This window comes from Lampetra fluviatilis, chromosome 31, assembly GCF_964198595.1.
Source record: "Lampetra fluviatilis chromosome 31, kcLamFluv1.1, whole genome shotgun sequence".
In the NCBI taxonomy this organism is placed as follows: domain Eukaryota; kingdom Metazoa; phylum Chordata; class Hyperoartia; order Petromyzontiformes; family Petromyzontidae; genus Lampetra; species Lampetra fluviatilis.
The window spans coordinates 11,278,455-11,290,184 of record NC_136305.1 but is presented as its reverse complement, the minus strand read 5'-3'; the positions used below and the strand labels follow the sequence as shown (position 1 = coordinate 11,290,184).

The window sequence follows — 11,730 nt, the reverse complement described above, 5'->3', positions numbered from 1 at the left end:
CAGCAGGCGTCAGGTTCGGGATCAAACACACGATCTGCTGCATACCAGGCGAGGTGGTTAACATCTCCTAGCCACCGCGGGTGGTGGAGTCGACGTAGGGGATATTCCCCCACTGTGTTTTCGTGTTTTTTTGTCCCTTCCCCCGCACCTCCGATTAGCACGGTTTGGCTACGTACGGTGCGAAAGAAGTTCAACATACACGTAGATCGGTTCAAAGAAAATAACAAAAAAACGACGACGTTTTCGATTGCAACACAAGCGGTCGACCGAATGTGTTGCGATCGTCGTAGTTTTTTTTGTCAAAGGACCCAAAGAATGTTCATCCCTGCAGTCCACGAAAGCTTTAAGTCAAGATACATGCGTACGCCGGCCCCTCCTGATCCGAACCAATCAGCGCTGACGCTGAGCCAAGGGGGCTCACCGCCCTCCTATCGTGGCTGTGTTGTTTGTGAGGGCTGTTGTCAAAGCGGCCTGCTGTAGCTGTGATTGTAGTCCCCGGCCCAGAGCGCCTGTCACCACCTCGAGGTGGCACGCGCCCAGCGATGTTTGTGCAGGAGATGGGGGGGGGGCATTGAGCTCCTCCTCCTCCCCCGTTGGAGATGTTTTCTAGATCCGCCGGGAGAGAGTTGACGGGAGGGGAGGAGGGGAGGGGTGGGGAGTTGGAGGTTTTTGTCCCCCCCTCTACCTCGTTTACCTCGGCACCGTGGAAAATAGTCCGCGGCGTGAATATCGTGCCAGGGGTCCCGTGACGTCTCCTGACCAAGCCTCCCCCCCCAAAACCCCCCCCGCTACCCCCCCCCCCCCCCTACGCTGAACCCCTACAAACAACAGATAATACTGGTAGGAACCTCCTGGTTACACCAGCCCACAGGGGATTATTGTGTCCCGTCCGTCGTGCATCCAAAAATTGGAGTGGTGGGGGCTGTGTGGAGAGGGGAGGGTGGGGATGGGCTGGGTAGGGAGGGGAGGGTGGGGCTGGGTGGGGGGGTGGGGAGGGGGCTGGTCCACCCCGTGGTGCCCTTATAATACTCAACGTTTTAACCTACTCACGCCGGCTTGTGCCCCGCCCCTCACAGTCGGGCATATTTGCGGAATACACCACGCCCGCCGTTGACCCTGGCCATTGGACCGAGCAACCCAACGTTTCCTACCAGCTCCCTCCGCAGGAATGTGTGTGCTATGGGCTGGCGGCCCGCGTGGGATGTCAGAATGGTGGTGGTGGTCGTGGTTGGAGGCTGTCGCCCTCTAACAACAACGGAGGGGCCGAGGAGCGATGCTCACAACAACGAGCGAAGTGCCGGGCGGATAAAAACAAAGCAAGTTGGCACAGTAGGGGGCACAGGTGGTGCATCGGGGCAGTCATCTCAGTCCATTCGGACCCATGGCACCTGGGTATGTCCTCGTGGACCTCTTGCCAGCGGGGCGTTCGACACTTCACGTGGGCCTTAACGTGCACATAGCCTGGCACCAGCACCGTGGTTACGTCCATCGCCAATTAGTGGGCGAATGGCGGTTGTTGTGTGTGGGTTTTGTCGAACTCGGATTGTGTAAACATTGCCAGCACAAGGGAGGACAAAGGGCGTCCGGGACGTGTTTTCTGGTCACCCAGGACCCCGTATGCCGTGCTGCCCCTTCATAGGTGCTGGTTAAGAGCACTTGGGGGCGCCACGGAAGACACGACGTCCCACTACCTCTGGTATGCAGGGAGGGGCGTGGATTCGATCCACGTGCTCCAACAATTAGCTCAGGCTAAACGGGGGGGACTTGTGTCTATGTGTACGTGCGTATTACACCTGGTGATAGGGCAGTAGGAGAGAGGTTGGAGACGTTTTCCGTGCCTGGGCTTATGACCGGTTCAGGTTTGGCAGCAGAGGTCTCAAGCCGAATCAATCTAGTGGTATTATCTTTTTTTACAGCTGCGCAACGCTGTGTAGAAGACAACCGGCCTGTCCGCTCCATACAAAAGCTGCGGGTCTTCTCGGCCACGGTTCATGCCCCTCCGTTCTTTATGATTGTGAAAACGTGGAGCCCCTCTAAAATAACATCTGCGCCGGTTTGAAACATTCAGGGCTGGCCTGCCTAGGTTCCATCCTGCGTTTCAACCAGGCTGGATTGTGTGAGGCACTCTCAGATCCTTGAGAGATCTGGACAAAGTCCCCATCGGTGAGCTCCTCCGGCAAGTGAGCCCTGCGCTGGCTGGGTCCAAGTAGTCCCACATGCCCAGTCGCCCGCATGGCCCAAGCAGCTTCTGGCCGGCCAGATAGATGGAGTTAAATGGGCACAGCACGGGCTAGCGAAGACATGGGACTGATATGGTACAGGAGAATGTGGAGCTGATTGGACTTTGATGATGTTCGTGAAGGGACGCTGTTTGGGGAGTTGGAGGCAGTCCGCCCCTCCAACAACAACGGAGGGACAGAGGAGCGACACTCACAACAACGAGCGGAGCGCCGGGGCGGCTAAAAACACGGAGAGTTGGCACAGTGGCGAGCACAGCTGGTGCATCTCCCAGCCGTCCTCAGTCAGTCCAACCCATGGCGCAAGCGCCGTGGTGACGTCCACCTCCACTTAGTGGTGAACGACGGTTGTTGCTGTTGTCGTTGTTGCTGTTTTTGCACATGGTACAATGTGTAAATATCGGCAGCACGAGGGGAGACAAAGACGGGCGAGCGCGGTGGCTTGCCACACCACCACCCTGGTTGTGCCCGCCGTGCCCCGGCCTTCGTAGCTTCCACTCGCTAACGGCACTTTTCCCTCGGTAAAGCCCGTGAGCAGCTACACGAGGGGGACGGACGGGATGACGGGACTTCTCTGCCTTTTTGTCGCTTTTGCCCCGTAAGCGCTGCAAGGGACCGTCTCAATTCGCTCGCCATCTCGGTGATGAAACCAGTGGCCCGGCGTGAAGCTGCGCGTGGACCGAGGGCTGGGGACGAGGACGGCCACCACTCGGGACGGGGAGTCCGCTGCACTACGAGGGGGCGCGCCGTGGGACATCACCACGTCGGGACCGCGACCGCGCCAAGTACGGCATGCTGGCGCGCCTGGCGGGCCGAGGCGGGATTCGACTGGGTCCCCACTACGAGTCCCAAGGGGCCACGTGCACTGCTCCGTCAAGGGCCGGTGGGGCTCGCTCGCGCACGCGTGTGTGTGTGTGTGACGTGGAGAGGGGGTAGTGGAGCAGTTAGCGCGCTGCGCTCTGAACCTGGCGACCCCGGGTTCGATTCCCGCTCACGGCCAACACCAGTGGCGATTATCTGAACCGGTCCTGGGCCTCCCTTAGGTTGGACTCAGCCTCAAATGGGTACCTGGTGTGGGTGTGTAAACATCGCCACTAGGGAGGACAAAGGCGGCCCGGGGCGTGGTGTTGGTCACCCACTCCCTCGTGTGCTGTGCCGGCCTTTATAGGTGCTTGCTAACAGCACTTGTCCCTACAGTATGTTAAGGCTATACGGGAGATCTTTTTTCATTGTCCTTTGTTTGTGACGTGGGGCTGTGGACGTCCACCTAGTGGTATTCGTATGAAGGGACTTCTCTACTTATGAACGAGTTAGGATCTAGAGGTGAGTCGATTTGTTCGTAAGTCCCAACTTTACTCCTGTTTAATTCCAAACACGTTGTACGTCATGTACACTAAACACGGGGGAATTGCTTTAAAAGTTATATAATCCCCTCTAGATGTAGATGCCACTGGTGCCTTCATGTTCTACAGATGTAGATGCCACCCACCGCCATCTATTTCGCGGCAGTTGAACTTACGGACTATCTCTGACATTTCACAAGTCGAATGTTCGTAAATAGAGGAGTCCCATTGATATCGTATATGGCCCAGCTCCTCGTTTAATGCGGTAGATGCGTTCCTGAAAAAAGTGGCCGCGTCAAGCGAATATCAAAATTCACCATAATGTAACGATAACGTTCGGCGAAATCCGATGTACTACTACTATGCACACATGGTGAGATGGCGGGGACAAAATTATATTTGTGTTTAGTTTTGTTGTCCCTTCCCCCGCCCCCCTCCGCACATCTGATTGGCACGGTTGGCTACATACAGTACGAACGTTACACTATCATGCGACGTATTTGTATCAAAACTCCTCAGCCGCGCAGCTCAAGAAAGTAGTTTGTCAGAAAACCGCATTATAACGGGACGCGTTTCCGTGTTGTGCGAAAAGTGTTTCCCGAATGGCAGAACCACCGCGTTATAGCGAAAAACGCATTGTAATGTAAACATCACGCGTTAAACCGTGGACTTGCCGTATGTGTACACTGCACACTATATACTGTATACTATATACTGTATACTTGTAATAGGCGACGTTTCTGGGGCAATGGGCCCTCGTTCCGAGCCCCATATAGAGGGCCAGAGTGGATACGGGTTTGATTGGTAAGTAGTGCTTTTTTTTACGGCCTTTGAACGTAACTGTTGGTCCCCTCACTCCGGGAAGTCCAGGACGTCCCAAACAGCCAGCAAAGCTTTTTCGTATCGTAATACAGTTTTGAAATATGTTTTGTTGCTTTATTCATCTTTTCATTAACCTTCATGTCCACATTGACGCATCGTTTCCATTTTATAGATTATGCGGGATACACGGCTTGGGGGTAGAGGGTGAATGGCGGGGGGGGGGGGGTTCGAGTGGACATCACCACACAGATGTGGGGCGGTGACGTCCACAGCCGTGCAATAGTCCAATCAGGAATGAGTACCCGGTGCAGTGTGTAAAACTGTAAAACATCGCCACTTGGGAGATAAAATGCGGTTGGGCTTGGTGCTGGCCACCCACCCTCTCGTGTGAATAGCAGTGCTAGGGGCGTTGCTAGGGGCATGGCATTGCTAGGGGCATTGCTAGGGGCATTGCTAGGGGGCATTGCTAGGGGGCACTGCGAGGGGCACTGATATTCAGAATTAGTATTAATACTGGAGGAGGAAATCCGATGAGCTATGAAGATATTTTTTCACAGATGTCCAGTAAGGCGCACGGGGTAAGAACGTTACCACTGTAGCGCTGTAAATGGGGCTGTGTGCACTTACCTGCAATAGCAGACACGGCCCTATCAGGGGCAGTAACTTGCACCGGCATGTGGGGTCGCTACATTCCCCAGCCCCCAACGCAGGAGGGGGGCTGCGGGGTGTCCTAGGATCCCCCGAGGACCCCCCTGGAACTCTCTGGAAGGGAGGGCGTGGCCAGGGGCCGACACACCGGGGAGGTGTATAAAAAGCCGGACCTCTAGAAGGGTCCCGGGGTCAGTCCAAGGACCAAAGCCGAATACCAGCGAGTTTAGAACCCTGGGGACCTCTAGCCCCGCTGCCCTTGTAAGGGGCCGGGGACTGTGGCCAAGTGGTGAGGACCCTGGGAAACCCCCGGCCCGACCTCCTTGTAAGGGCCGGGTCCGAGTGGGGCCAGTGGTCGGGACCCCGCACCTTGGCTGGGTAGGGTCAGTGCAGCCTCCCCTAGGGCACCCGTAGCAGGAGGGACCCAGAGCCCGTAGCCCCCGTGGACAGGGCACACGAGCCCGGAGGCCCGTACCTCCCCAGGAAGTAGTCAGAAGGGGCCGTTTGCCCTTGTGAAAAGTTCTGTGCCGTACGTGTAGCGTTATTGAATAAATGTGTTGCCTCCAAAGATTCGTCACCGCCTTCCGTAAAACGCACTACATTTTGTGTCGGAAGTGGCCATGGAGACACGGAGGAAAACTCGTACCTGAAGCCCGGACGGCGACAGCAACGATCGTGCAGCTCAAGAGCACAGAAGTATGGTCACCACATCTACTCCTCTGGATAAGGAATGAAACAGTTGGACTTCTACACAAATCTGGCTGTCGCCTGATCAAGCTGGTTGTAACTACTAGCGAAACGTCGTACTCAGATTGTAAATGTTGTGACTTGGCTCTCCAACACACCGGTGTGCTGTACTGGTGACGAATTGGCACGTTCTGTTCACGTGACAACCCTTATTAGTTGGCTGCGTCGGGTGGTAGCAGGTTTTAACGACACGTTTATATATTTACGCGATCTAACCCAACCCCCCCCCCAAAAAAAACCTCTTATAGATGATATTGGTCGCGAAAGCCTACGTGTTATACAAAGGTAAACACATCACCCAAACACGTACAACACTAAACCATCCCCATCGTACCAGGCAAAAGCCCACTGAGGTCTTTACTCGTTTTTCAGAAGCGACCTGCCCATGACAAATGATGGCAGCTCAACCAAGTGGCACCATCACTTGAGTTTTTTAGCAGCAGAACCATCCAAATCATCTCACCGCACGCTTCTAAATGTGGAGCAAGGACGCGAACTCGAACACAGTTCATAATCAACGATTTTTGGGTTTAGATCGCGTTATTTATAAATGTGTCGTAACCCTCCACCACCCGACACGGCCAATCAGTAAAAAAAGTGTCACGTTGACAAAAGACAAATAGTTCACTGCTTTAGCCCACCGGTGTGTTGAAGCGTGGAACCACAACATTTACAATTTGAGTACGACGTTTCGCTGGTAATTGCATCCAGCATCATCGGGCAATTCGCCAGAATGGTTCTGGCGAATTCGCCAGAATGGTTCTGGCGAATTGCCCGATGATGCTGGATGCAATTACCAGCGAAACGTCGTACTCAAATTGTAAATGTTGTGGTTCCACGCTTCAACACACCGGTGGGCTAAAGCAGTGAACTATTTGTCTTTTGTCAACGTGACACTTTTTTTTACTGATTGGCCGTGTCGGGTGGTGGAGGGTTACGACACATTTATAAATAACGCGATCTAAACCCAAAAATCGTTGATTATGAACAATATTGGTCGCGAAAGCCTACGTGTTAAATCGAACACAGTTGCTCAAGAGCACAGGACCCGAATGTCCAAACACATGAGGCGGCCAGAAACAAACAGCACTGTCGAAGTCGTGGCTAATAATTGTGAACTAACGCAAGGGGTTAACAGAACTCGGGCAATTATTGTCCGCAGGCGTGAACGACGCTGGACTGGCATGACGCCACGGTAGCTATGAGATGTTAACTACCTCGCCTGGTTTGCAGGAGGTCGTGTGTTCGATGCCGACCCTGACACCTACTGCTGAATATTTGGAGTTTGCGTGTCTCTCTCTATCTCGTGGTCGCGTGGAATTTATTCGGGTCATCCGGTTGCTTCCGTCCACATTTAGAAACAACATCACGCGTTTAGAGTATTTGGCGACTGTACATTTCCATTCGATGATGAACCAAATGTTTACGCTATCATTCGTGGCCTCATCGCTTCTGAAAAAAAGTGATTTCGCTCAGTGGGACTTTACTGGTAAAATAAAATTTAAATCGGCATCGCAGTGGTGGCACTCGTGCCTCAGGGGCGCTAAGCTCGTCGGTCCGGTTCCCGACTTGGGCGCTGTACTTCGGTGTGTGTGTTTTTGATTCGGCAAGCGTATTCACACAATGGTGTACCGCCATCTGCTGGCTACGCCTGGTAAAGCAGCGCCTACAAAAGCCACACATTGGACATTGGGAGTTTCCAACAGCGTCTGTGCGGGATCCACCAACCCTCGCTGTTGCCTTCACGGTGCTGGACTACAGGCAGCCACGTGCAGCAGCGTAGCCACCGTCACTATAATTAACATTTCCCGTGAAATGCACAGCACGTGCGGTTCCGGCGTTATAATGTTTGCTGTATGTATACGTGTGGTTGTGTGTGTGTTTTTTTCCCGCTCACGGCCAACACGAGAGACAATTATTTGAAACGGTCCTGGGCCTCATCTAGGTTAACTCAGCCTCAAACGAGTACCTGGTGTGGTGCTGGCCACCCTTTTGTGCCGTGCCAGCCTAAATAGGTGCTCGCTCACAGCACTTGCCCCAACAGTCTGTGAAGGCTATACCGGAGATCTATTTCTTTATGGCACGGAAGCGTAGAGGTGAGCGCATGCTGCTACGACCTGAGTTCGATTCCCGTTCACGACCAACATCGATGACGAATTTCTCGACCGTTCCTGGAGCTGCCCCGTAGGTCAACTCCGCATGAAATGAGTACCTTGTGCGGTGCGTGGATAGTAAACCATCGGCATTGTGGGCAGGAGGCAAAGCTGGGAGCAGAGTCGACCGATCGTGTTGTTTTGCATTGCTTGCTGTTGTAACGCTTTTACCCTGTGCCCCGACTGGACCTCCGCGAAAAGAGCTGCAAAGCTCATCGGATTCCTCCAGTGCAGATAAATATTCATATTTCTGATTTAAAGTCGGCCGGGGCGTGTGTGATGGTGGTGGTGCTGGTCACTCACCCACCCTTTGGCGCGCCGTTCCCAACCTTCATACAGCGGAAGTTGCCCCTCTAACAGTGCCTGCTCAGGCTATGTGTGGGCGGGGAGGTGGGGGTGGTGAGGGGTGAGGGACTCACCGTTGCCTTTGTGACGCAGACGACTCAGCGGCAGCGCGCGCCGGTGGCTGCTTCCCAGGCGCCGCTCGCGCCCTCCTCGAGGACGGCCGCACGCGTCGCGTGGGCGACCTGCTTCGGGGCGACCGCGTCCTCGTCGGGGACCCCGCGTTGCCGGCGCGTGGCCCCTTCTTCAGCGACTTCGTGGCCTTCCTGGATGCACGGCCGCGGGAGCGCGCGCGCCTCGTGGCCGTCGAAACGCTGCGGCCGCGGCGCTCGCTGCTGCTCACGCCGGCGCACCTCCTCTTCGCCGCCGAGTCGCCCGCGGGGCCCTTCACGGCGCGCTTCGCCAGCGGCGTGCGGGCGGGACACTATGTCTACGTGGCCACGGTGGTGGCGGGGCCAGCGGGAGACGGAGGTGGAGGAGGAGGTGGAGCGTCGCTGCGGAAGAGGCGGCTGCTCCAAGCGGCGCGCGTCGAGCGCGTGCGGGAGGCGGCGCTGCCCGCGGCTCTGTACGCGCCCGCCACGGCGCACGGCACCATCGTGGTGGAGGGGGTCCTCGCCTCGTGCTACGCCGCCACGGAGCGCCACGAGCTGGCCCACTGGGCCCTGGCGCCGATGCGCGCCGTGCTTGCGCTGCGCGGCCTCCTCCTGCCGCTGACGGGGCCGGACGCGGCGGCGCTGCCCGCGAACAGCAGCGGCGGCGGTGGCAGCGGTGATGGCTGTGGCGGCGGTGACGGCTGTGGCGGTCTGCACTGGTACCCGGCGGCGCTCTACACGCTGGGCAGGTGGCTGCTTGGGGACGAGGCTTTGCATCCCCTGGGCATGGTGGAGGATCCCACATGAGCAGCGATGGCAGCAGGGTGACGGTTGGGCAGGAGAAGGATTGTGATGGTAGGAGGTGGATGATGATGTTGTCGATGGTGGTGGTGATGATAGGGGAAGTTGTTGATAACCCTCCGTTGAGTGACTGAGGATGTCAGGGTTGGGCTGCGTAGTGTTTGACGGACCCCTGGAATACAGGGGGACAGGGTTGCTCTCTGTGTGTCTCCGTTTCGCACCCCCTCCCCCGCTCGTTGAGTCGGAGCGGCAATTAGAGCATTGTGACGTCACCGTAGCCCCACATGCGACGCGGACAGCGCCGCGATATCCTCGAAGCTCCCCAGCACGTGGAGCGAAACGTCAGACAAAGCTGGAACACGAAAAAAAACGCGGAGTCGCCGCGGTGGCCATGAGATGTTAACTCCCTCGCCTGGTACGCAGGAGGTTGTGGGTTCGATCCCGAACTTGACGCCTGCTGCTGTATATTTGGCGGTGTCTCTCTCGCTCCCCGCGGTAGCATAGATTTTTCTCCGGGTCCTCCGGGTTTTCCCTCCATATTTAGAAGCAACTTCATGCGTTTAGCGCATTTGGCTGCTTACGACACATTTCCATGTGATAAGCTATAATTCGTGATAGCCAGGTCATTTGTGATAGCTCAGTGGTAGCCTTACCTGGTGAAATACAAAATAATCTATTGGCGCGAGAAGTGCTGTGGGCAAAACTCTATTAAGGCCGACAATGGTACAGACCATCGCCATCAGGCTTCCTTACACACCAATCGCGGTTGTGTTGACTGGATAGTGCCGAAACACGTTCCTTCGGGGTGGGCAGGTAGGAACTTGGTTGGACAGCGCATTCGTGCACGACAGACAGCTCGTGGTCACGTGACACACTTCAACCAATCCGGGAGCGTACATGTTTGGGAGGGGCTATGCACGACAGACAAATAATCCCTGGTGGGCAGGGTGGAACTGTTGTTCCTACCTGTGTTAAACTCGTGTGGGGCCTGTAGCATATGTGATCAAGGGGCCCTGAACTCTCAGAGCTCTCGTACACCGTTCACGAGAAGCTCAGATCTGCCCATTGAACGCAACCCAGGATGCGCATCACTATCATTCTGATCCAATATCATTTGATATTTATAGAGCGCCTACGTTCAAGGCCGCTTGACATAATAAAAAAAACCGGTGAAAGAATGGAATTGTTGAGATGGCAGGGGCGTGCAAGGTATTGAGGAATGACCATGATAGAGGGGTATTTGGGGATCACTATAGGGAAGGGGAAAGGGATTGAGGCGAGGGGTGGGAAGTCAGTGGGCAATAGAGAGGAAAAAATCAGCAATGTTTACTTATGAAGTGAGCTCTATAGCTCTTCTTCAGAAGCGACCAGGCCACAAATGACAGCTCAGGGAAGCGGCTCATCATGTGGAAATTTATAGCCACCAAATACTCTAAACACACGTTTTTTTTTTATAAATGTGGAGAGGAAAACCCGGAGGACCCGGAGAAGAATCCACGCGACCACGGGGAGACATGCAAACTCCAAATATAAAGCAGCAGGCGTCAGGGTTGGGATTGAACCCACGACCTCCTGTAAACCAGGTGAGATAGTGAATAGCTCGCCTCCACTGGACCCGAGAAGATAGCCCCAGCCTAATGGGATGCACATCTTACTGATCCGGAAACGCCGGAAAAACCCCCAGGGGGTTTACAGGAGAGACGGCAAGGGGAGTGAGCTTCACAGGGCCCGGATGTCAAGTTCACGGGACCCGGATGTGAAGTTCACGGGACCCGGATGTGAACTTCACGGGTCCCGGCTGTGAACTTGACGGGGCTATTAGGGCTCCTCTCAAAGACCCAAAATAATGAACGGCCAGCAATAAACAGTACTGCCATATTATCAAAGTTGTAATCGGTAAGAGAGAAGCAGGTCTGTTGAACTGAGCGAGGTTATTATCGTGTGAGCTTGGGGGAAAAGATGATGATGACGATGATGATGGAGATTGGTTATGATGATGGGAAGGAGTGAATTCTATGGTGGGGCAATTTTGCTCAGTAGGGTCGTGCCAAGTTGTCTCATCAGTAGGGGGCGATGATTTCTGTACGTTTGTTGAATCCCCCACGCCCTGAACGTAGCCAACCACGCTCATTGGAGGTGTGGGGGAAGGACAACAAGCAATGGGTCTCTCTATGAGTCTATGGGTCTCTGTGATAGTCTATGTATGTATTTTGAACTTCTTCCGCACCGTACGTAGCCAACTGCGCCAATCGAAGGTGTGGGGAGAGACAACAAACTAAAAGAAGTTACAAAGAAAATAGTTTTCAATCTAGTTTTTAAAATGCGCTGTTGTGTGTTGACAATTGCAGCTGCCCTACAAAGGAAACATTTACGTTTCGGGCGATGGTGCTTCTTCATGCCTGTGATATGAGGAAGGGCCATTACCCGAAACGTCATCTGTCACATATTTTATTTTAAAGCCACAGTGTTATCATTGACGAATGCGTGAGCTGTTCTTGTAGTTTGCTGTGCTTGTGCACCACTGCCAACGCAGCAGCGGCATCTC

The 11,730-nt window shown here is 54.7% G+C and overlaps 1 pseudogene; it reads left to right on the top strand.

Annotated features, from left to right (window-relative positions):
• The window catches only part of LOC144943396 (indian hedgehog protein-like), a 120,354-nt pseudogene extending 111,163 nt beyond the window's left edge, over window positions 1-9,191 (top strand).
• Window positions 9,192-11,730: the final 2,539 nt, after the last annotated feature.